Raw genomic sequence first — 21,761 nt, 5'->3', positions numbered from 1 at the left:
GCTCCAACTGCATATCTTGGTATGGTGTATGTGGGTTCTCTAGTCCCATCCCACAGAGAAAGCGGGATTCCATCCCCATCACCAGGCCCCCAATCTGCTCCGGCAATAGGCGTTTGTATGGTGCTTCGGTGGTGTGTGGCTACTTGAGGGCAGTGGTGCCATGGCTGGCAGAAGCGGCACTGGCGTGGCAGGGCAGGGCATTTAAAGGGCTTTCGAGGTGTGCTTCCCTTGTCCAAAGCGGCTGGAGTGCTCCAGAAATGCCCTTGGCACACCCAGATGAAGACGGTGTCCAAAGGTGGCCGAGCGGCTGGTCTGGTGACACTTTGCCCACAGTCTGGCTGTGGAGCGGGCTGGGATTGGGCTAGGAGGACGAGCGGCAGGGCAGGACTGATGGCTCCCTCTGCTAAGCACAGTTAGTTGCATGTTTGCAGCATGATTTGGAGTTAGGGTTTTTAACTCCTCTTAGTGCTAAACACAGCTAGTTTGTACTTGTGAACCAGGCCGTGTTTTCACTTCTACACTGAGAGTCACAGTAGTGCAGTGAAGGAAGTGCTTAACCTGATCTGTATCAAAAGCTCAGAATTCATCAGATGGGCTTAGCAGAGTCAATGATCTGCTGCAGCTGACAACTATGCTGACATGTGTGAGCACTGTAAAAAATTCCCTTTAAGGGATGGGGCCGTTCTGGGAAGAACATCTGCACGCTTGCATGCAGAAGGTTCCAAGTTCCTCCCTGGCAGCATCTCCAAGATAGGGCTGAGACAGACTCCTGCTTGTAACCTTGGAAAGGCTTCTAGCAGTGTGTGTAGACAATGCTGAGCTAGATGGAACAATGGTCTGACAAGAAATATGGTGGCTTCCTATGTTCCTAGAGTAATGCTACACTAGTACAAACAAAGATGCGCACACACACACGGGCGCGCGAAGATCATGTAGGGGAGTGCTCAAGGTTGCACAACTGCAAAAGCGAGTAGAGGGTTGTACTCTCCACCTTAGCGATGTGCATTCTGATTTGCTGCCAAATTGATTCAATTCTAATCGGCTCTATTCAACCTGCAATCGAATCACCATTGACATCTATGGTGATTCTAGGGGTTGAATCATAAGCACGATCAGATGTTGGGTGATGACCAGTGATGAGATGGATTGTGCCCTGACGTGTTAGCCAGGAAGGCTGTCAGTAAGGGTCCAGCCAATCTGAGGCCATGGTACATTTTTATCCACACACACGGATACATGCCACTGGAGTTCTTCTCCAGGAAGGTTTGGTTTTCTTTCCCTTGCTGTGCTTGGGTGTCTCTCCCTACATCAAGAGAGGCGAGGAGGCTTGATTTTGTGTGCACTGAATATAATGTTGTGCTAGTGCTTGCTGCTTTAATTAACTGGTTTTGCAAGATCTCAGACTGACAAAGACAGAACGTGGGTGCCTGCCTGCCTGCCTTTCTATGGCTGTGGTTTGATGCTCTGTTTGTGAAAAGGTGTTGTGGAGAGAATTAATAGTGGCAGCCTGTATAATATTTCTTGGTGATTGTTGAACTCCATGAATGAGAGCCTTGACTTTAAGACTAACTTGTGCTTCACTCACTGCTCTGGTCTGCTCAGTAAACCACTGAAGAACCCAAATAGCAATCAGGCAATCAGGCAATTTTGAATAATTAAAAAAAAAATTGTTGGCAATCCAGCGCCAAATGGCATCTACCTTTTGCACCAGTAACCCTAATGGCCAATAGGGACATTGGAAGTAGAGATAGATAGTTAGGGTCTCCTTCTCTTTCCTGTTTATCTTTAGTTGGTGTACCAATGGATGTTCTCAGAGCACTGGTCTACCCATCAAACCCAATTGGTTGACCAGCTCCCACCAGAAAAACAGTCTCCAGAATTGCCGTTCTTCTGGAGAGAGCTGCTCTACCCATTGGGTTGAATGGGTAGACCAGTCCTCCGAGAAAACCAACTGGTAGACCTGTTCTCCCCACATGGAAAGTTATCAGGGTCAGTAGGTCAATGACCGGAAAGGACCCTGACAAACATTTAAAAACCACTTGGAAATAGCCTCATTGCCTGATCACACTCTGTGTTGGGTGCTAGCCACCACACAACCCCCAGAGCAATCGGTCAATCAGGCAATTTTTAATTTTTTTTTTAAATTCATGTGATGTGGGGAGAGCTGGTCTACTAATAGGTTTCCTGGGAGGACTGGTCTACCCATAAAACTCAGTTGGAAGACTAGCTCTCCCCTGAAAAACAGTCCTCCAATTGCACTGGTTTACTCGGGAGAGTGTGTCTACCAATTGTATTTAATGGGTAGACCAGCTCTCCTTGAAAAACTCAAATTAACAGCGGCGTCAATGATTCACTTGAGTTTGAAGTTCTGGTTCCGGGCCATGTAAACAAAAGGCATGAAACCTGTTCTCACCACATCTCACATGTAGTGCTAGCTTCAGTCCTCAAGCAGGAATGGCTCTTTCATGAGGCAAAGGGAGGTGGTCACCTCATGGAGCAGATTACTGGGGCACCAGCAGGGTGGCTGGATGCTCTCCACATCTGCCATTAGAGCAGCTCTTGGGGAGAGATCTGACCCCTGCACAGGTACATAGGACGCCGCTGGTGGTGGCAGCCCAGAGGCACCCTAGCACAGGCACCCGGCATCTGATGTCCACCAAGAGAGCACTGCCTTATTCCAAAATGGGGCCATGCGCCCCATTCGCAAGGCACTCCAAGAGCGCCTTTCCCTGGCTCGAAAGGCAAAGAGATGCATTCCAGCCAGGCTGGGAACTCAGAGCTGGCTGAAGCGTCTCATCAACGGGGATGTGGCAGCACCACAGGGAGTGGTGGCTGGGTTCCTTGCACCCGTCTGCACAATGATGGATTTGCCCTGCTTCTGCCAGCTTTGCAAGAAGTCTCTTCTATACTCCTAGAAAAGCAGGTAGGAAACACAAGAAAAGAGGAGAAGGCTGCTGGCAGCTTTCCCTCCTCCCTGCTCGGTGGCCATAAGCCCTGAGTTTAATGAGAAATGGGTGAAGAGAGAAAGCAGTCTGCAGCTCTACCCAACAGGCAGCTGAAAAAACCTGGGGCATCCCTAGACCGTGAAATGGCGATTTTACTTTGCTTGCCCACGGAAGGGCAGGTGTGCATTCACATATCACCCAGATTTTTGTCGGGGAGCACTCCTTACAGGATTGGGGTTTCTCACTGCACTTTGGCACTTAGTCCGATTGATGTCCCTTGGAAGTGAGGCTGGCCATAGATTATGAAAGAGCAACCGTCTGGAAGGGGAAAGGCGGAAGAGCGAAGAAGCTTCTGCCTCAGTTTCAAGCTCCCATTTCCAGCAATGGACACAAGGCCCTGGAGTGTAAAAGCCAGCACTGAAATGGTTTACTGGATTAATGTCTGGATTTTTAGAGTCCTTAGTGTTGTCTGCCCATGCCGTTGGGCCATACCCATATGCATATTTCCCAATGAAGCCAAGGGACAAAAGGAAAAAAGATACAGAACTGCTTCAAGTCACTTTAACAACAACAACAATTATTTATATACCGCTTTTCAACAAAAAGAATAGGGGAAAGGGGGCATCTAGATGCCCTCCGTGAACTTGCGTGTTGGGAGGTTTGCGGGGGGATGCATTTTATTTTTTAACAAGAAAGGTAGGGGAAGTGGGGCCCAGGCACTTCCCCGTTGGGGTGGTGGTGGTTTACAACCCCTGGTTACTCATGAGCAAGGCCTTTGTTACTCCTCATCAAGATATGATGATGAGTGTAGCGACGAAATGGCTACATGGACTATGCCCACTGAGAGTGACAGTCCATTAGTGCAAGAGGTTGAAAAGCGGTGTGCAGGGGTGTGTTTGGAAATGGTGGGCAGGGTGTCCCACAGACTGCTTTCCTGGTCCTGGGAACGGCGGCTGGGGAAAAACCAGCCCCCTGCCTGGCCGTCTGCTCCTGTGGACAGGTGCGGCATCACAAATGGCGCCTGCAGTTGACCCAGCTGCCCCAGGACTGGGGGAGTAGGGGAAAGTGGCCTCTCCCATGATTCCCTGTGTCCGCTCATCTGCATCTAGCGCACAGACAGGCTGGACCCAGGAACATGTGTGCATGAACAGGTTGTGGAGCATGGAGTGTGGTGATGTCCTCCGAGGTGCGAACACTGCAGAGAAGGGATTGGGGGAGAGGGTTTTTTCCCCCTTCTATTTTTCAACCAGTACAATCAGGGGGTCCACTAGAGCGGGGCCCCCTTTGGATTGCTTGGTGGTTAAGTGGCTGGCCTATCATGTGAGCACACAGTCCATGGTTGGGGATCATGATGTAGCAGGCACAGGCATCCCCCCAATTGACTGGCCCTCTTATGAAAGTGAGAGCTCAAGGGGATGCAAGCTGCTTGAGGTTGTTTAGCGATGGGTCTGAGTGGAGCTCTGCTGGGCTCTCCCCTTACAACACCTTCTCAGGTCATGGTGGGAAAGCCCCCCCCCATCCTTTGCCGTGCTCCAACTGCATATCTTGGTCTGGTGTATGTTGGTTCTCCAGTCCCATCCCACAGAGAAAGCGGGATTCCATCCCCATCACCAGGCCCCCAATCCGTCCTGGGGATAGACATTTGTATGGTGCTTTGGTGGTGTGTGGCTACTTGGGAGCAGCGGTGCCATGGCTGGCAGAAGCGGCACTGGCGTGGCAGGGCAGGGCATTTAAAGGGCTTTCGATGTGCGCTTCCCTTGCCCAAGGCGGCTGCAGTGCTCCAGAAATGCCCTCGGCACAACCAGATGAAGACCGTGTCCAATTGCAGCCGGGCAACTGACCTGGTGACACTTTGCCCTCAGTCTGGCCGTGGAGCAGGCTGGGATTGGGCTGGGAGGACGAGCGGCAGGGAGGGACTGCTGGCTCCCTCTGCTAAGCACAGTTAGTTGCATGTTTGCAGCATGATTTGGAGTTAGGGTTTTTAACTCCTCTTAGTGCTAAACACAGCTAGTTTGTACGTGTGAACCAGGCCGTGTTTTCACTTCTACACTGAGAGTCACGGTAGTCCAGTGAAGGAAGTGCTTAACCTGATCTGTATCAAAAGCTCAGAATTCATCAGATGGGCTTAGCAGAGTCAATGATCTGCTGCAGCTGACGACTATGCTGACATGTGTGAGCACTGTAAAAAATTCCCTTTAAGGGATGGGGCCGTTCTGGGAAGAGCATCTGCATGCTTGCATGCAGAAAGTTCCAATTTCCCTCCCTGTCAGCATCTCCAAGAGAGGGCTGAGAGAGACTCCTGCTTGTAACCTTGGAAAAGCCAAGGCTGACACTTGAAAATCGCCTGATTGCCTGATCACACTCTGTGTTGGGTGCTGGGGCATGATGGGTGCTACCCGCCACACAACCCCCAGAGCAATCGGTCAATCAGGCGATTATTAATGTGTGGTTGTTGTTTTTTATTCATGTCATGTGGGGAGAGCAGGTCTACTAATACAGTAGGTTCCCTGGGAGGACTGGTCTGCCCATAAAACTCAGTTGGAAGACCAGCTCTCCCCAGAAAAACAGTCCTCCAGAGAAAGGGAGCTCCTTTCCTCACCTCGTCAAGAGGGCAGGGAGAGGAGCTCACAGTCAGCACTTCCAGGAGTGCATGCTGGTAAAGCCTGGAAAACAGCCTGATCCCAATAGAGCAGCAGCCTCAGGAAGGGTGGCACAGCAAAAGATGTACATGTGTGTTCAAGTAAGTGTCCAGCTGCCGTGAACGTTTGTGCTGCGGTGCAGGTACATCTTTTGCTGTGCCACCCTTCCTGGGCCAGCTGCTCTATTGGGGATCAGCTTGTTTTCCATGTGGGTTTGGCATGTCAGCCACCTGTCAATAAGTAATAAAAAAGTTGCTAAGAAGAGGTCAATCGCGGGCATCCAAGAGCTGTCCTTTCCCTTGTTTCAGTCCTTCCAACCGAATGCCAACTGATACACAGTTACTGCTGACCCAAAGAGAAGGTTTGATTTCTCCTGGGACATCTCCCAACTGCCAGTGGGATGAGCTGCTATAATGATGCAAAAATAAATAAATTAGCTTTTATTTCATTCTAATTACTTCTTACACAGAAGAACCTAGGAACATCGGGATATAGGAAGCTGGCTTATACTGAGTCAGACCATGAGTCCATCTAGCTCAATATTGTTGACACAGACTGACAGTGATTTTTCTAAGAATGTAGGCATGAGTCTCTCTGAGCCCTGTCTTGGGGAAGCCAGAGAGGGAACTTGGAACCTTGTGTTCTTCCCAGAGTGGCCCCATTCCCAAAAAGGAATATCTTACAGTGCTCACACATGTAGTCTCTCATTCAAATACAAACCAGAGCAGAACCTGCTTCTCAAAGGAGACAATTCATTTTGGCTACCACAAGACCAGCTCTTATTTATTCACTGATTTATAACATACCCATTTCAGATGCAGGCAGTTTATTTTAAACACCGAAGGATGACTGATTGCAGGGCTGAAAAAAAAATTTGTAACGTTATGACCTTATATCTGTATCCCTGAGCTTTTACAATTCTTACTCCTGTCTGCAGTGGCATCTTTAAGATGTGAAGTGTGTGAGAAGCCAGGGAAAATCCTATCTTGCGAATCATACATCAAGGAGTGTGAACCTGATGAAGATACTTGCAAAATTGAATTAACACGTTATAGTAAGAGGATTTTCACTTTCCTTCACAAAAAGGCAAATGCTCTTTGCTTGGACACTGTATTATCAAGGGATGACATCCTTGCTGAAATGGGGCTTCACCACAGAACTTTGACCTCTTCTAGTCAAGAAATATAATCCCTGTCAATGGAGACCTTTCAAAACTTCACCAAAGTCAGCAAGTGTTGAAAAATCAAGTCATAAAGCTGTATATTTGCACTAGGATGACAGTCAGCTCTACACCCCTGAATAAAATTCAAATGGGAATCTTTCTTCATTGATTCTCTTCCCCATTCATAGAGCTGGCAGTGTCATAGCTCTGTCAGTGTGGACTAGCTAGACCCAGAAAGGTTTCACCGGCAGCAGTGCAAGTGGGGAGAGGTAGAAGCTGAAGGTGCGAGGAACAACAAACAAACATTTATATACTGCATTTTGACAAAAGTTCCCAAAGCAGTTTACAAACCAATAATATATCAGTAAGATGGAGTCCTATCTTCAAAGGGCTCACAGTCTAATAAGAAATATAAGGTAGACACCAGCAGCATCCACTGGAGGGATGCTGTGTTGGGGCTGGATATGGCCAGTTGCTCTCCCATTGCTGCTAAATATAAGAGAATCACCACTTTCAAAGGTGCCTCTTTTCTCATTTAGCAGGTAGTCTGTGTGTACAACAAGGGGCAGAAGTAGACCACGTTTAAGAAGTGCACCTCCAAAATAGTAAAACCCAGACTTTCAAAAGATAGCGTATGCTGAAACTAAAAAAAAAGACCCGGATAATTTAAGCATAAGTCCATCAAAATCTAAATTGAAACCAAAATTTCAAAACATACTTTAGGATAATGTAATGCTAAGCATGAATTGTATTTTTTAAAGCAATAACTTCATGTAGCACTCAGTACTTCCATTAATTATTAATATGACCCTGAACTAACAAATATACATATTGGGAACGGCCAGAGTTTTTCAGGTTGGGAGGTAATTCTATTGATTCCCCCCTGATGTTTAGATGTTTTATTTACTTTCCTTTTACAGGTAAAAAATTGTTCTATAAAAAGGCATGTGTTAAATCTGAGGATTGTCGTGATACGCGGTCTTCAGGATTTCCTTTGGGAGTTTATTGCTGTCATACTGATCTGTGCAATAAACCAAGTAGGTATTTCCCATTTTCTAGAATCTCCTATGCCTTTATCTCTGAGCATAAGAAAAACTGAGTTTTCAGGATTTAGCACTAGCAAACAAATGAAGTACTATTGGGCCAAGATTTTTCCTTCATTCTTGTCCAAAGGATGGTTATTATTTCAATAGATGACTGTATTTCACCTATGTCTCTCTGTGTTTTTTAAATCACAGCCAATTATTTCTGACCAATAAAGCAACCATGTTGCATGGAAGCACTCCTCACCCACCCCATAGCAGTCTGTAGGGGTTGAGTGGCGAGCCCAACATATCCATAAGGAGCTGCAGGGATGAGAGTGGGAGCAGAGGAGCATTTCTCCAGAAACAGGCTGCCCTGTCCCCAAACGCTGGCACCTTCAGTTCAAAGTCTGATGAGCTGTGGTGGAAAAAGCACATGGTGTCAGTAAGTGCTGGTGCCAAACTGGTGGTTTAAAAACAGTGGTTTAATGATGGTTTAAAAACCTGTAAAGGGGTCTGTGTGCAAGAACTGTATGTGAGCCCGATTAGATAACTTCCGCTTAGGGAAGATTTTAGAGTTTTGTGCAGAGTGTGTGTGTGGGCAGAGGCGCTCTTACCCCGGGACTTTGGGGCCAAAGTCCAGGCCCTCCACAGTCCCTGGAACCCCACAAATCCTTTTGAGTCTTTCCTGGGTGGTGTAGTTGCTCGGTGGAGCATGATGATGCTTAATTTGTAGGGGAGGGGGCGCGCCTAAGTGCACCTCTGTCTGTGTTTGTGTGTGTACACACACAACACACACACACAACAAGCAAGCAAATAAAGCCAAGTAAAACATATAGAGCAGAGTCATCAGTGGGAGCTGTCCATTCCTCTGAGCCATGCTTAGTTTTGCCACCTCAGCACTATGCACTGCATTGGGAATTTTCTGCTTTCCTTCAAGCCCCACCTCAAGCATCTGGCTCCACCTCAAGCATCCAGTTCTCTTCAACTCAAAGTGGGGCTCAAATTTAGACACATTGATTTTTGGTAACTTCTATACTGGAAGGGCAGGATTTAAGGTGTGTGTGTGGGGGGGGTGGTGGTTGTTGTTTCTTTAAAATAGTAGAACGTAGAGCAATGGAACTCCATAAACAACTTGGCTCCAGCACAAACAGGCTGCAGCGGTATCCATTCACCAGCCTCCTCTGACGAAGGCTGAAAACAGGTTTCAGCTTTAGCCTGTCTGGAATGTCTGCTCCCTTAATGAGACCCTCAGGATGCAAGCAGATGTGGAAGAGAGAAGAGGATTGAGGGGTGCTTCGTATTCCCTATAAAATGGCTCTGGGCTGGAGGATGCTTTAAGCACAGCATGGCTAGAGGGAAGCTGGATATTCCTCCCAACCCTCTTCTTCTTCCTCAAACTGCCCCTTCTCAGACATTTTCCCCTCACAAGAGCTGTCTTCCAGTCATGGTTCCACACCAGGAGGAGAATAAAGGGGAAAAATAAAGATTAGCTAGTGATTGGAATAGTCCATAATATTAAAATTTCATATATACTTATTTATTTATATATTTTTAAAAACACTTCTTATGGTGTTATGGTTATGTTTTCACCTTCCTCCTCCCCCTTATTCTGACAACACATCACTCAGAGGACATGTTGGCTTCAAACCCCTAGCAGGCGGTGCAGGTGCTGCTAGGGGTGGCAGGGGTGGCAAGAGGAACCTTTAAGTGTAAATGTTTAGTTGCTTACCTCCGCATCCACCTCACCTGAATGCTGCTTCAAACAGCAGGGCCCCGCCAAGCACCCTCTGTGGTGGGGGGTCGCCTCTGCCACTCACCTGGCTTCTGCAGAGCCAATCCCTTAGTGGTGGTCAGTTGAGTGGTGGAGGCAATTCCTCACAACAGAGGCTGCTGGATGGTGCCCTGTTTCTCAAAGCAGCATTCAGGTGCAATAGTAGCAGAGAAAAGCACCTATTAATTTACTCTTAAAGGTGCATCTGTCCACCACCCCGGCAGCGCCCACACCGACCACTACTGCTTCAAACCAGCAATCTGTCTAGGAAGAACAAATAGTTTGGCTTCAGCAAAGGAAGACAGGAGGGCTCTGAGTACACCCATGGAAGAGTCTTTCAAGTATCCTTTGGGGTACTAGTATTCACGGGTTGGAATCTCCAGACTAAAGAAAAGCAGGGCAAGAAAGTGCTAGATGTGAAAGAATGTGATGGAACCATATGCTGACTGACTGTCGGAGTTACTTTTGCAGAGATCCCAGGGCCATTTGCATTCATTGGCACTAAAGGAAGGTCCCAGTCCGCTGATGGGAATCAAAGCTTGTAAATTCCTGGCTTCATTACATCAGGTAAGTAGATTTACAAATTGACTAGGAAAGCAGAGTTTGTCTCGAATGCTGGCACATGTATTGTGTGTATAGCCATGTGCATGCATGCATACATGAGAATATGGGTCAACGTACTGTGTCATGCATACTAGCTGCTAATCAGAATGGAACCAGGTACCAGAACATCAGAACTTGGAAAATGTGTATAACAGCAGCAGATGCATATGAATGTAAGTGCAGGTCACCACAGGACAGCAGTAACCTTCAGAAGTGGGATGGCCTCTCATTTTAAGTGGGAAAGCACCAAGAGCCGGGAGGAGCTTAATCTTTACACTTCGTGCTACTCCCCCCCCCCCAGTTCTGTCTTTTCAGTTGCTATTCCCCCAGAATGTTGTTCCCCCTGAAGCAAAAGCCCTGATAAAATAATCATGAAAATAATCCCCCTTTTCTTCTCTAGGTGGAATTACCCATTTGCAGACTGCTTTCCAAAGCTGAGCAATATTTGGGTTCTCTGCCCTCTCCACGGGAAACATCAGTGGAGAAGCAAGGGACTGCTTGATAAGAATTTGTGTGTAGAATTATGCTAGCTTTGTAATAGTAGTGATATATAATGTACTTGGCTAACTTGCAAGTAATAAAGATGCAGGAATATATTAACAATAAGCAATGCATTAATGTTTAACCTAGAAATAACTAGCTGAACTGCAAGCTCTTAATCTAAAGATAAGAAGCAATGTATCAATTGTACTAGCTCACTTCTGTAACCCAATGAGCCATGTGATCTTGAGAAATTGGAATGCTTAGGTAGTACTTACGAACGGTATGTATGGAGGAACGCATGAGTGAGCAACATGAAGAGCGCCCCTAGTCCCCACTCCCTCTCTAACACAGACAATGTTTGGAAAGACGCCAAGGCCTGAAGAGAACCAGGGAGGACTGCCAGTGACGTTGCAAGGGAAGAAATAGCTGAAGGAGACAGGATGGATACGTCTTGTAATCACAGAGATGAAAGTGGACTGCAAATGTACCAACCGGAACTGGACTGGAAACTTCCCTTTATAAGTCAGGCAGGAAACCAGAAGACCCCTGAGAAGCACCAACATCCCAAGCGAGGCCTATACGCTTCTTCCAACACCGCTTTCAAAGAATGATCACCTTTGGAGTGGGGCTAGGTGAGTATGTGTGTGTGTGTATGTGTGTGTGTATGAGTTAGAAGTTAGCTTGCTGTTTTATTGGCTATAATAAACATGGATCCTTGATTGAGTAAAACCAGCTGGTGTCTGTGTCCGTTTTCTTGGGGCTGCCTTGTTGTTGGGCGGTGCAGTGCTAAAGGACTTAGAGTAAATAAAGGTCCCACATGTGTTTCCAGTGATATAGGTTTCCCAACTACATGGTCTCTTTCTTTAGCTACATTCCAACTTCCACACTTACTTCCAATTCTCAACACTCCTGGGTCTCATTCTTGGCACTTGGTGGAGGAAAAGGGGATGATTGGGGGCAGGCAAAAGGGGGTAGAAATCTGAGGATAGGGGGTTCCAGAAAACAAATATGGGAGATATGTGTTAAGTACTCACTGAATCATGGTCAAAATAAAGGTGTGTCGCAAATAAAAATCTGTGTTTAGCAACTGCATTTGAGCCATTTGTGGAGTAAGAGAGTAATTTTACAGATGAAATGAGTGAGAATTTGAGGCTTTGGGGAGGCAGCTGCAGTATCCAATCCCAGCCAGGTCTCACTGCCCAGCCCTACTCAGTCTTCAAAGGGGAAGACTAAACTAAGCTCGAAAAGTTGCTTACCATGGGCATGAATATGGCTTATCTTTAGAACAAGAGAAGCCATACTATCATTCACCACTAGGGGGGCAAGGAATAAACCTGTCATGGGCTGATGGTAATAAGCTTGTGGACACCTCAACATATGAGCTGACGGGATTCAGTGGTCAGGTACTTGAACTGATGGCCCCCATAGTCTGACATTTGGAACACAGACTTGCTTTGTGTATTTCACATGGCAGAAGTCTGAATGACGTGGACTGGTGTGCAGATCTCCAAGGGAATCAGGTGATGCGAGCAAGGTAAGCCTCCAGGCCAAGATGGGTGAGCTGGAGTGCTTGGTTGCTGACGAAGAAATCGATATAGTGGGCATAACAGAAACATGGTGGAACAGGGAGAACCAGCGGGACACTGTTATTCCTGGATATAAACTCTATAGAAATAAGAACATAAGAACAGCCCTGCTGGATCAGGCCCAAGGCCTATCTAGTCCAGCATCCTGTTTCACACAGTGGCCCACTAGATGCTCCTGAAAGCCACAGGCAGGATTTGAAAGGGGCATGCCATCAATTTCCTGTCCATCAATTTCATGGCATGACTCCTGGATTTCACTACCTGAAAGAGTTTGGTATGATCTGCAAATTTGGCGACCTCGCTGCTTACTCCAGCTTCTAGGTGCTTTTTAATTTATTCATAAATGATCTAGAAGTTGGAGCAAGCAGCAAGGTGGCCAAATTTGCAGATGATACCAAACTCTTTCGGGTAATGAAATAAAAAAAGGATTCTGAAGAGCTTCAAAAGGGTCTCTCCAAACTGGGTAAGTGGGTAACAAAATGGCAAATGCGGTTCAATTTTGGCAAGTGACAAGAGATGCACATTTGGACAAAAAACTCCAACTTCACGTATATGTTGATGGGATCTTAGCCGTCGGTGACTGACCAAGAGAGAGTCATGCCGCCACTCAGGGACATTGGAGAGGAGTGGAGGCAGGGGCAGGCGACTTACTAGAAAGTGGGGAGGTGCTTAGGAGGAGCAGGCTGGTAATGTGAATGGTGAGATAATTGAGACAGGCCAGGCACAAGAGGGGCCAGAAGGGCCAGGTGGTCTTTGGAGAGAAGGTTCAGGATTCGAGCCATAGTTTGAATGGCCACTGTCTCCTCGAGAACGCAGATGGGGAATACGTCAGCAGAAGGTGAGGGAATTACGAAGGAGTAGTCGGCTGGCGAGAAGCCAGAAGCCGGATTGAATCTATGGGAACTGGTCAGGGTGGAGTGTTGATTAAGTGCACGTGGCTGCTGACCATAAATCGGGCAGCCTGTGCCTTGAACAAACTGCTGGAAACAACACGTCAAATCTGCTTGGAGCTTTTGTCGGAGAGATTGTGACTTTGGAATTTGGGTTTCTTACTTCTCCCTTCTGTATTCTTGGTGAGACTGTTAATCCTGACTATTTAGCAGTAAAACTGAAACTTGAGCTACTGGCTATTGTGTCATCTATTTCTGGCCAGAGTCTTCCATTGAGTGAGTTCGTGACAGCGATGGAACTTGGGGTCGTGGTGGACAGCTCATTGAAAGTGTCCACTCAATGTGTGGCAGCTGTGAAAAAGGCCAGTTCAATGCAAGGGATCATTAGGAAGGGGATTAAAAACAGAATTGTTAATAATATTATGCCCTTAAACAAAACTATGTTGTGGCCACACCTGGAGTCCTACACACAATTCTTTACTGCATACAAGGATTCCTCTGAATATCAGTTGCAGGGGAGTAACAGCAGGAGAGAGGGCATGCCCTCAACTCCTGCCTGTAGGCTCCCAGTGACATCTGGTGGGCCACTGTGTGAAACAGGATGCTGGACTAGATGAGCCTTGGGCCTCATCTTAAGGTGTAATCTGCATTTTCCAGTAAATTTTTGCAACAGAGACTGAGAAAATAATTTTTCCAATTCTCCTCAGTGAGCTTGAGGTTCTAGAAGGACAGCTTGATAGGCCAAGTAAAAAATACAGAGCAGGCTCAACAATACAGCCTGTTGCCAGCCTCAGAGTGCAGTGGGGGGCACAAAAGTTCTGGTAAGAACTCATCTGCCTACTTTCCTTTCACTATAATCCCCTCATCTTGCACTGGGGAGGATGACATCAGCACAAACGACACTGTTGAGTGTCCCTACAAATGTGCTAAATCTGGTTCCAATAGGTTAGGCAGTTCACTAGTTATCCCACTTGCACCCCAAATGTTCATGCAGCCCTACAACTGTATCAAATTTGTTCCAAATTGGTCAATGCATTGCAAAATGTATACGGACACACACACGCCTGGGTGATCTCATAAGCTTACTTTCCTTAGAGAAAGTGGGCTGAGAAAACAGGGGGACAGAGAAGAATTGAGGACCAGACACACCCTAGTTGGTCTCTGGCTATTGGTCTCCATCAGTGGTGTCCATCCATGCCACAGGACCATGAATAGTTTTGCCAGCTGAGAGCAGTATGTACTTTAGCAGTATCTGCCTGTTATATTTCAAGCCCCAGATAAAGCTCTTGCATCAGTTTCAAGCTCCCATTTCCAGCAATGGAAACAAGGCCCTGGAGTGTAAAACCCAGCATTGAAATGGTTTGCTAGATTAATGTCTGGATTTAGAGTCCTTAGTGGTGTCTGCCCATGCTGTTGCGCCATACCTAGTTTTTCTGAATGAGCACTGGGTACAGGTGAAACTCGGAAAATTAGAATATCGTGCAAAACTCCATTAATTTCAGTAACGCAAATTAAAAGGTGAAACTGATATATGAGACAGACACATTACATGCAAAGCGAGATAAGTCAAGCCTTAATTTGTTATAATTGTGATGATCATGGCGTAAAGCTCATGAAAACCCCAAATCCACAATCCCAGAAAATTAGAATATTACATGGAACCAAGAAGACAAGGATTGTAGAATAGAACAATATCAGACCTCTGAAAAGTATAAGCATGCATATGTATTCAGTACTTGGTTTGGGCCCCTTTTGCAGCAATTACTGCCTCAATGCGGCGTGGCATGGATGTTATCAGCCGGTGGCACTGATGAGGTATTATGGAAGACCAGGATGCTTCATTAGCGGCTTTCAGCTCTTCTGCATTGTTTGGTCTCATGTCTCTCATCCTTCTCTTGGCAATGCCCCATAGATTCTCTATGGGGTCAGGTCAGGTGGGTTTGCTGGCCAATCAAGCACAGCACACTGTATACTTTTCAGAGGTCTGATATTGTTCTATTCTACAATCCTTGTCTTCTTGGTTCCATGTAATATTCTAATTTTCTGGGATTGTGGATTTGGGGTTTTCATGAGCTGTACGCCATGATCATCACAATTATAACAAATTAAGGCTTGACTTATCTCGCTTTGCATGTGATGCGTCTGTCTCATATATCAGTTTCACCTTTTAATTTGCATTACTGAAATTAATGGAGTTTTGCACGATATTCTAATTTTCCAAGTTTCACCTGTATGCACAGAAATGGAAGTGTAATGAACTGCCTTCAAAAGAAGATTGGCTGATAAAAATTTTGGAATACGCGGAGATGGCAAAACTTACAGTACTGATAAGAGACCAAAATTTAGAATGCTTTAAAGAAGATTGGAAACCATTCTTATTATATTTAAAGAACTATTTTCCTAATATTGATTTTACAACAGGGTTTGAAATCTAGTAATATTAGCAGGTTGCGTAGATCACAATCGTGTTTGTAAGGTTTAGATCTATGTTTTGAATTATTATTATAGCAAGGGTTAATCCTATAGTTGATGATTCATGAGGAGGTGTGAGCGCGAAGTCCATATTTATTTCGATCAGTGACCAGAACAAACACAAGCAAAAGGAAAAAGAGAATAAAACATCATAAAATAGTAGTACGCAACTTACATGCAACGTAACAAAACTTGGCCACAGAGTTAGTACTCATACTATCAAATTTAGTCAGTAAAAAATCAAGATAAAAGTCATCTGAGCGGCCAGGAAAAGACTTCAACAAGGGTGAGATAAAATCTAAACGGGCATCCCTGTAGAGGTCACAGTAAAGAATAAAATGTGCAGTCGACTCAATAGCACCTGAGCCACAAGGGCAGAGGCGCAAAACATAAGGAATCCCCTTGAACCTTCCCTTAAGCACAGATGTTGGAAGAACATTAAGACGTGCAAGGGTCAAGGCACGCCTAAATTTAGGAAAAGTTATGTTACTTAGGTAATCAGCAGGCTTAAGATTGCAGAGCTGGTTACCTATATACAAATCTCTAGATATTTTGGAGGCTTCAACCTGTAGGTCAGTATCAATTATTCGCTGTTTAATAACCTTCGTAGCTGTAATAGAGCCCATCCTAACAAGTTCTTCAAGTGGGATCCCATAAAGTTGAGATTTTATTTTAAGTGACCGTTTCCATCTCGAATCAAAGGAGTCGGTCATAATAAGAGGGACTAATCCCACTTGTGAGAACTTCAATTTTAACCAGAATAGGAAAATACATTTCCAAAAAACCGATTTCAAAGTATAGAGGCCTGCCTCCCGTCTAATAGCAGCATTTGAGACACCATTTGGGACCTGGAAGATGGATCTAAGAAATTTTGTCTGTATGGCCTCCAGCGGTGAAAAATTGCAGAAAGGGCCCAATTGTGCACCATATGTAAGCTGTGGGTGTACTTTAGCTGCAAAGAGTTTAATAGCAGCAGGTATATATGTAGCGCCCTTCGTGAAATAAAAAGATCTAATTAAGTTGGCCGAAAGCTGGGCTTTCTGTATGGTATAGTTCAGGTGGGCCTGATGGCCTCCCGAAGCATGGAAGACTATGCCAAGGTATTTAAATATTTTAACTTGTTCAATTAATTGGCCATTTATTTTCCATACATGGGGCTTGGGGCGTTTGGCAAATACCAGTACTTTAGTTTTCTGGTAGTTTACCTCAATGGCCTCCTCTGCACAAAAAGAGCTAAGTGATGCAAGTGCCCGCCTTAGGCCGACTGGAGTCAGTGACAGGAGAAGCATGTCATCGGCATACAGCAGAATTGATATATGTTTATGAGCCAGTTTGGGCGGATGAATAGAAGGAGCATTCATATGAGTTACTATGGAGTTAATATAGATGTTAAACAAAAAAGGGGCTAAAATACACCCTTGTCTGACTCCTCTATGTGTGGGGATTTCAGCAGATAAGTGACCCCGTACACTACAACGAACTCTTAAGGATGTATTTTCATGTAGCTTATAAATTAGTAATAGGAGACGCTTATCTATGGATGAATCCCTCAACTTAGCCCAAAGGCGGCCCCTAGAGATGGAATCAAAGGCAGATTTTAAGTCAATAAATGCCGCATAGAGGGCAGAGCCAGGTTTACAAGTATATTTCTCAGCCAGATGTTGGAGTATAAAGGCCTGCTCAATGGTCGATCGGCCTTCACGAAATCCGGCTTGTTCAGGAGCCAGGATGTTATAGGCATCAATCCAGTCAGCCAGTTTTATCAGGAGATGTTTCGCATATAATTTAGAGATAATGCTCAAGAGGCTAATTGGGCGGTAATTTGCGGGATCTTGTCTGCTTTCTTTTTTATAGATAGGGATAATTAAAGCAACCCCCCAATCCTGAGGAATTTTCGCAGTGTTATCGATAAATGAGAATAATGACGCAAGAACAGGGGCCCACCATTCTAAGTTGGTGCGTATAATCTCAATAACGATGTGGTCGATCCCGGAAGCTTTACCGGGTTTAGTTTGTTTGACAAGGGCCTCAATTTCTGAGCATGTAACTGGGTTCCAATAGGAAAGGTCAGAGGTATTTAATTCTAGCTTAGCTTCTGTAGGATCAGTTTGACTGTAGAGTTTGTGGAAATGACGCTCCCATGATTCCGCGGGAACAATAAAGGTCGGCGAGGAGGGAGCTCTCACGTGAGGAGAAGAGATCAGTCGCCAAAACCTTGTTTGATTCCTTGATTTAGCCGCGTCAATTAGTTCAGACCATTTTTCTTTAGTAAATTGAAATTTCTTAGATTTCAACAATTTCTAATATTGATGCCTCAGATTAAGTAAATCCTGCGAACTGAATACAGAGTACTTCAGCATGGGATTTAAAGGCCTGAATGAGGGCCCTCTTGGCAGCGCGACACTCAGAATCAAACCATGGACAGGAGGGGGTTTTATGGCGCTGACTAGCTGGTGGACAGGAGTTGGTGAGCATGGGTAAAAGGAGACTAATTAGGCTATCATAAAGATCTAAGATAGATGGAGAGGAAATCTGTAATCCTTTCCCAACTAGGGCATCTCGCAGAGAGATGGCATCCTGAGAATTTAGGAACAAGCTTACTTGATTAAGCAAGAAAGGAGACCATCTCACTCGCTGGTGTATAGGTCCATCATTCCTGCAAAGATCTTGTCTGCAGTCTAACCTAACAAGGCCTTTCCAACCAATATTCAGAAGCAGGGGGAAATGATCACTCTCTGGTCAATTAACAACTTGAAAGTTCCTAACAGCTGAGGCCAAACCACGAGAAATAGCCACATAGTCAATTAAGGAAGGTCTAGCTCCCGCCCAGTGAGTAAACTCTGCGGGAAAATCAGTGTGAACCGCTCCATTAAGACAGTGCAAATCCAACTTATTAAATGACTGAAGTAAAGTTAAACCGGAAGCATTAGCTCTAGAGTCTTTAGAGCGTCTAACGATTAAAGGGAATGGAGGTTCTACAGTTGGAGGGTAACAGTGAAATTTGGAATAAAGAGCTAGATCATCCAAACCAGTACGGGCATTGAAGTCTCCCGCCAGTACATAATGTGAATTATGCTGTGAGATCTGAATATCAGTAATAAATGCTTCTAAATTTAGCCATATCCCCCTAACACAAGAGTGTGAACCTAAAGGTGGGGTATAGATGTTTATCAGCACTAAACTGAAAACCCCAGAAGTAAGTAGAACAGCTAATGCATAAGGGTCAAGGGAGCCAAGGTAAGTCAATTTGCATTGCAGAGATGTAGATACAAGGACCGCAAGACCACCCTTCGGTCTACCCCTGCCCCCCTCAGCCTTGGCAGCTAGTAGAAAAGGTGTATAACCAGGGAGAAAAAGGTCTCCTGTTAGCCAAGTTTCTTGGATCATCAAAATGTCAAAGTGGGAAACAAAAGTTGAAAAGTCCGGGTCACGACATTTGCTGTTCCAACCGCCGACATTCCAGGCTAAGATCGATATCTGTTCTGGCCCAGCCAAAAGTCAATCAGTTGGAATCTGGGTAGCCGCGGGAGTAGAGTTAGTTTCAGGTTCACATAGATTGGCATCAGTGGCCAGGGGTTCTGGCAACAAAGAGCAGTTGGGGATATTGGTTGGTGCAGATAATCTGGAAGTAGAGGTAGGATCATCTTGAGGAGATGGAGTAGTTGAAATGCAAATCAGGCTTGTGTCATCATCAGATGAGAGAACAATAGGGTCTTCTGTAATTCTTGGAGTAGCAAAAGAAGGGGAAAGTGAGGCACTTGCAGTATCAACAGCGTTAGCGGTAGCATCCTTATAAGTTGGAAATGAGGGACCATTATCGTTGTCATCCGGGAGAGGCCTAGCACCAGTCTTTTTTAAAGCTTTAGCAGGAGAAGAGTGCTGTTTAGAATCTAGCAAGGAAAAAATTGCACAGAAATGGGGGTCGTTTGCCAAGCCCGCCCAATGGTCTTCCTCAATTTGGCCATTTTCTTGTAATGCCATGTGTACCAATTTCAACGTATCCACATCCACTGGAACGTCAGCAGATAGATGGTTAACTGGAGAGGAATTCCCAGTTATGGAGAGAGAAGCAGCTTGACTTTGTTTACTCAGTTCAGCCAAATCGTCGGCTACCTCATGCAAGGACTTTATAGTATCCGGTAGGGGAAGTATATCAGCATAGTCCTGTAATGCAGAAGTAAGCTTTGGAGCAGCATAAGAGTTTAAAGTTTCTGCCTCAGCTCCTTTCTCTTGGGAGGGAGTGTTAATTGAAAGTACACAGGGATGCTGACCTTGAGGTATGGAATGCGATGTTGTCTTAGGCCTGGATGTTTTACTGCTTAGCTTAGTTCTCTCAAGGCTGCGAGGCCGAGGGCGAGGCGCAGAGAGTGGCGGATTTATCTCCCTCATAGCTAGAGGTTTAACAGTTGCATTTACAAAACATCTCTGGGTTGAAATATTGAATCTGGCCAGATACTCTCTTGATCGAAGAAATAACTCTGGGAAACTGGAATTCCTGAATGTGAGTAGAATCCTCTGATTATGATTCACATCTGGTAAATGTTCATATTTAATAAGGTCATAGCTTGAGATAGAACGAGCAGTTAAGGAGCTTAATGAGCGAAGAATAGCAGATTTGTGGATCCAGTTATAACGGTTGCATGACTGACGAGGAACAGAGAGCATAACACAATTAAGTTGAAGTCTGAGGTTAGCTTTGTTGTCAGGTGAAGGGAACGATATACGATTTAATAGCCCATTAACCGATAGCCCATTAACCGGTGAGGCTATCTTTGTTTTAGTATTGCCTTCACGATGGAAACAGGAGCAAGACTGGCTTTGGGTTAAATCAAGCTTCATGATCTCACTTGTTTTAGATTCCAGTCTCTTTAATGTTTGTAGAATATATTGCAGCGTATCTGCAGTTAAATTGCAGAATTGAGATAAAAGAACGTTTTGATCAATGCTACGCTGCGTCTCCTGTGAAGAGCCATTCGGGGGGGGGGGGTCGACAAAATCATCCCCAGCAGCAGCTTCTGTGAAGGCACAAATATCCTCTAACGGGGCAAATCGGTTTTGTAGTAAAATAGGAGTCGAGGCACTCACCAAAGGCAAGAAAGAGTCCAACTTCAGCTGCTTGGTGCGTCTCTTTGACGCTGGGACTGAGGCAGGGAGACCAGGTCCTATGTAATTCCTTCTGCCCATCCTGGAGGACTAAAAATAATCTCCCAAGTGATAAAAAGTAGAATAAAAAATATAAAATAATAAAATAGCAAAGAATAATCCAGAAAGAGAGGCCTCTACAGGGAAAAAAGACAAAGAACTGGGGGAGCTGAGAGGAATCAAACTATACGTCAGCCATGTTGGCTCCACCCCGGTGGGCTGTGCACCATCATATACTGATGTACTGTACTGTACTGCACAGCCCATATTTGTTCAATATGTTGTGAATGTTAAGATATTGTTAAAATTAATAAAAATTTAATTTAAAAAAAAGGTATGATGATGAATGTGGTGATCAAATGCCCACACAGCATATGCCCACTGAGAGTGACAGTCCATTGGTGCAAGAGGTTGAAAAGCATAGGGCAGGAGTGTGTTTGGAAGTGGTGGGCAGGGTTGTCCCACAGACTGCTTTCCTGGTCCCGGGGATGGTGGCCAGAGGAAAACCAGCCCCCTTCCTGGCCGTCTGCTCCTGTGGACAGGTGCGGCATCACAAATGGCACCTGCAGTTGACCCAGCAGCCCCAGGACTGGGGGAGTAGGGGAAAGTGGCCTCTCCCATGATTCCCTGTGTCCGCTCATCTGCATCTAGCGCACAGACAGGCTGGACCCAGGAACATGTGTGCATGAACAGGTTGTGGAGCAGGTTGTGGGTTTTTCCCCCCTTCTATTTTTCAACCAGTACAATCAGGGGGTCCACTAGAGCGGGGGCCCCTTTGGATTGCTTGGTGGTTAAGTGGCTGGCCCATCATGTGAGCACACAGTCCATGGTTGGGGATCATGATGTAGCAGGCACAGGCATCCCCCCAATTGACTGGCCCTCTTATGAAAGTGAGAGCTCAAGGGGATGCAAGCTGCTTGAGGTTGTTTAGCGATGGGTCTGAGTGGAGCTCTGCTGGGCTCTCCCCTTACAACACCTTCTCAGGTCATGGTGGGAAAGCCCCCCCCCATCCTTTGCCGTGCTCCAACTGCATATCTTGGTCT

At 45.6% G+C, this 21,761-nt stretch overlaps 1 protein-coding gene and 1 long non-coding RNA gene across 2 annotated transcripts in view; one reads left to right on the top strand and one right to left on the bottom strand.

Annotated features, from left to right (window-relative positions):
* LOC128328119 (melanopsin-like) overlaps positions 1 to 21,761 on the bottom strand; it is a 474,329-nt gene that overhangs the window by 224,322 nt on the left and 228,246 nt on the right. The gene's annotated exons all lie outside the window — the stretch shown is intronic.
* LOC128328122 (uncharacterized) lies at positions 6,021 to 11,335 on the top strand. The gene is made up of 4 exons (XR_008309037.1): positions 6,021 to 6,638; positions 7,667 to 7,783; positions 10,014 to 10,109; positions 10,546 to 11,335. It is a non-coding gene; the product is annotated as an uncharacterized LOC128328122 (long non-coding RNA).

This window comes from Hemicordylus capensis, chromosome 5, assembly GCF_027244095.1.
Source record: "Hemicordylus capensis ecotype Gifberg chromosome 5, rHemCap1.1.pri, whole genome shotgun sequence".
NCBI lineage: Eukaryota > Metazoa > Chordata > Lepidosauria > Squamata > Cordylidae > Hemicordylus > Hemicordylus capensis.
This window is presented reverse-complemented; position numbering and strand designations above follow the sequence as displayed.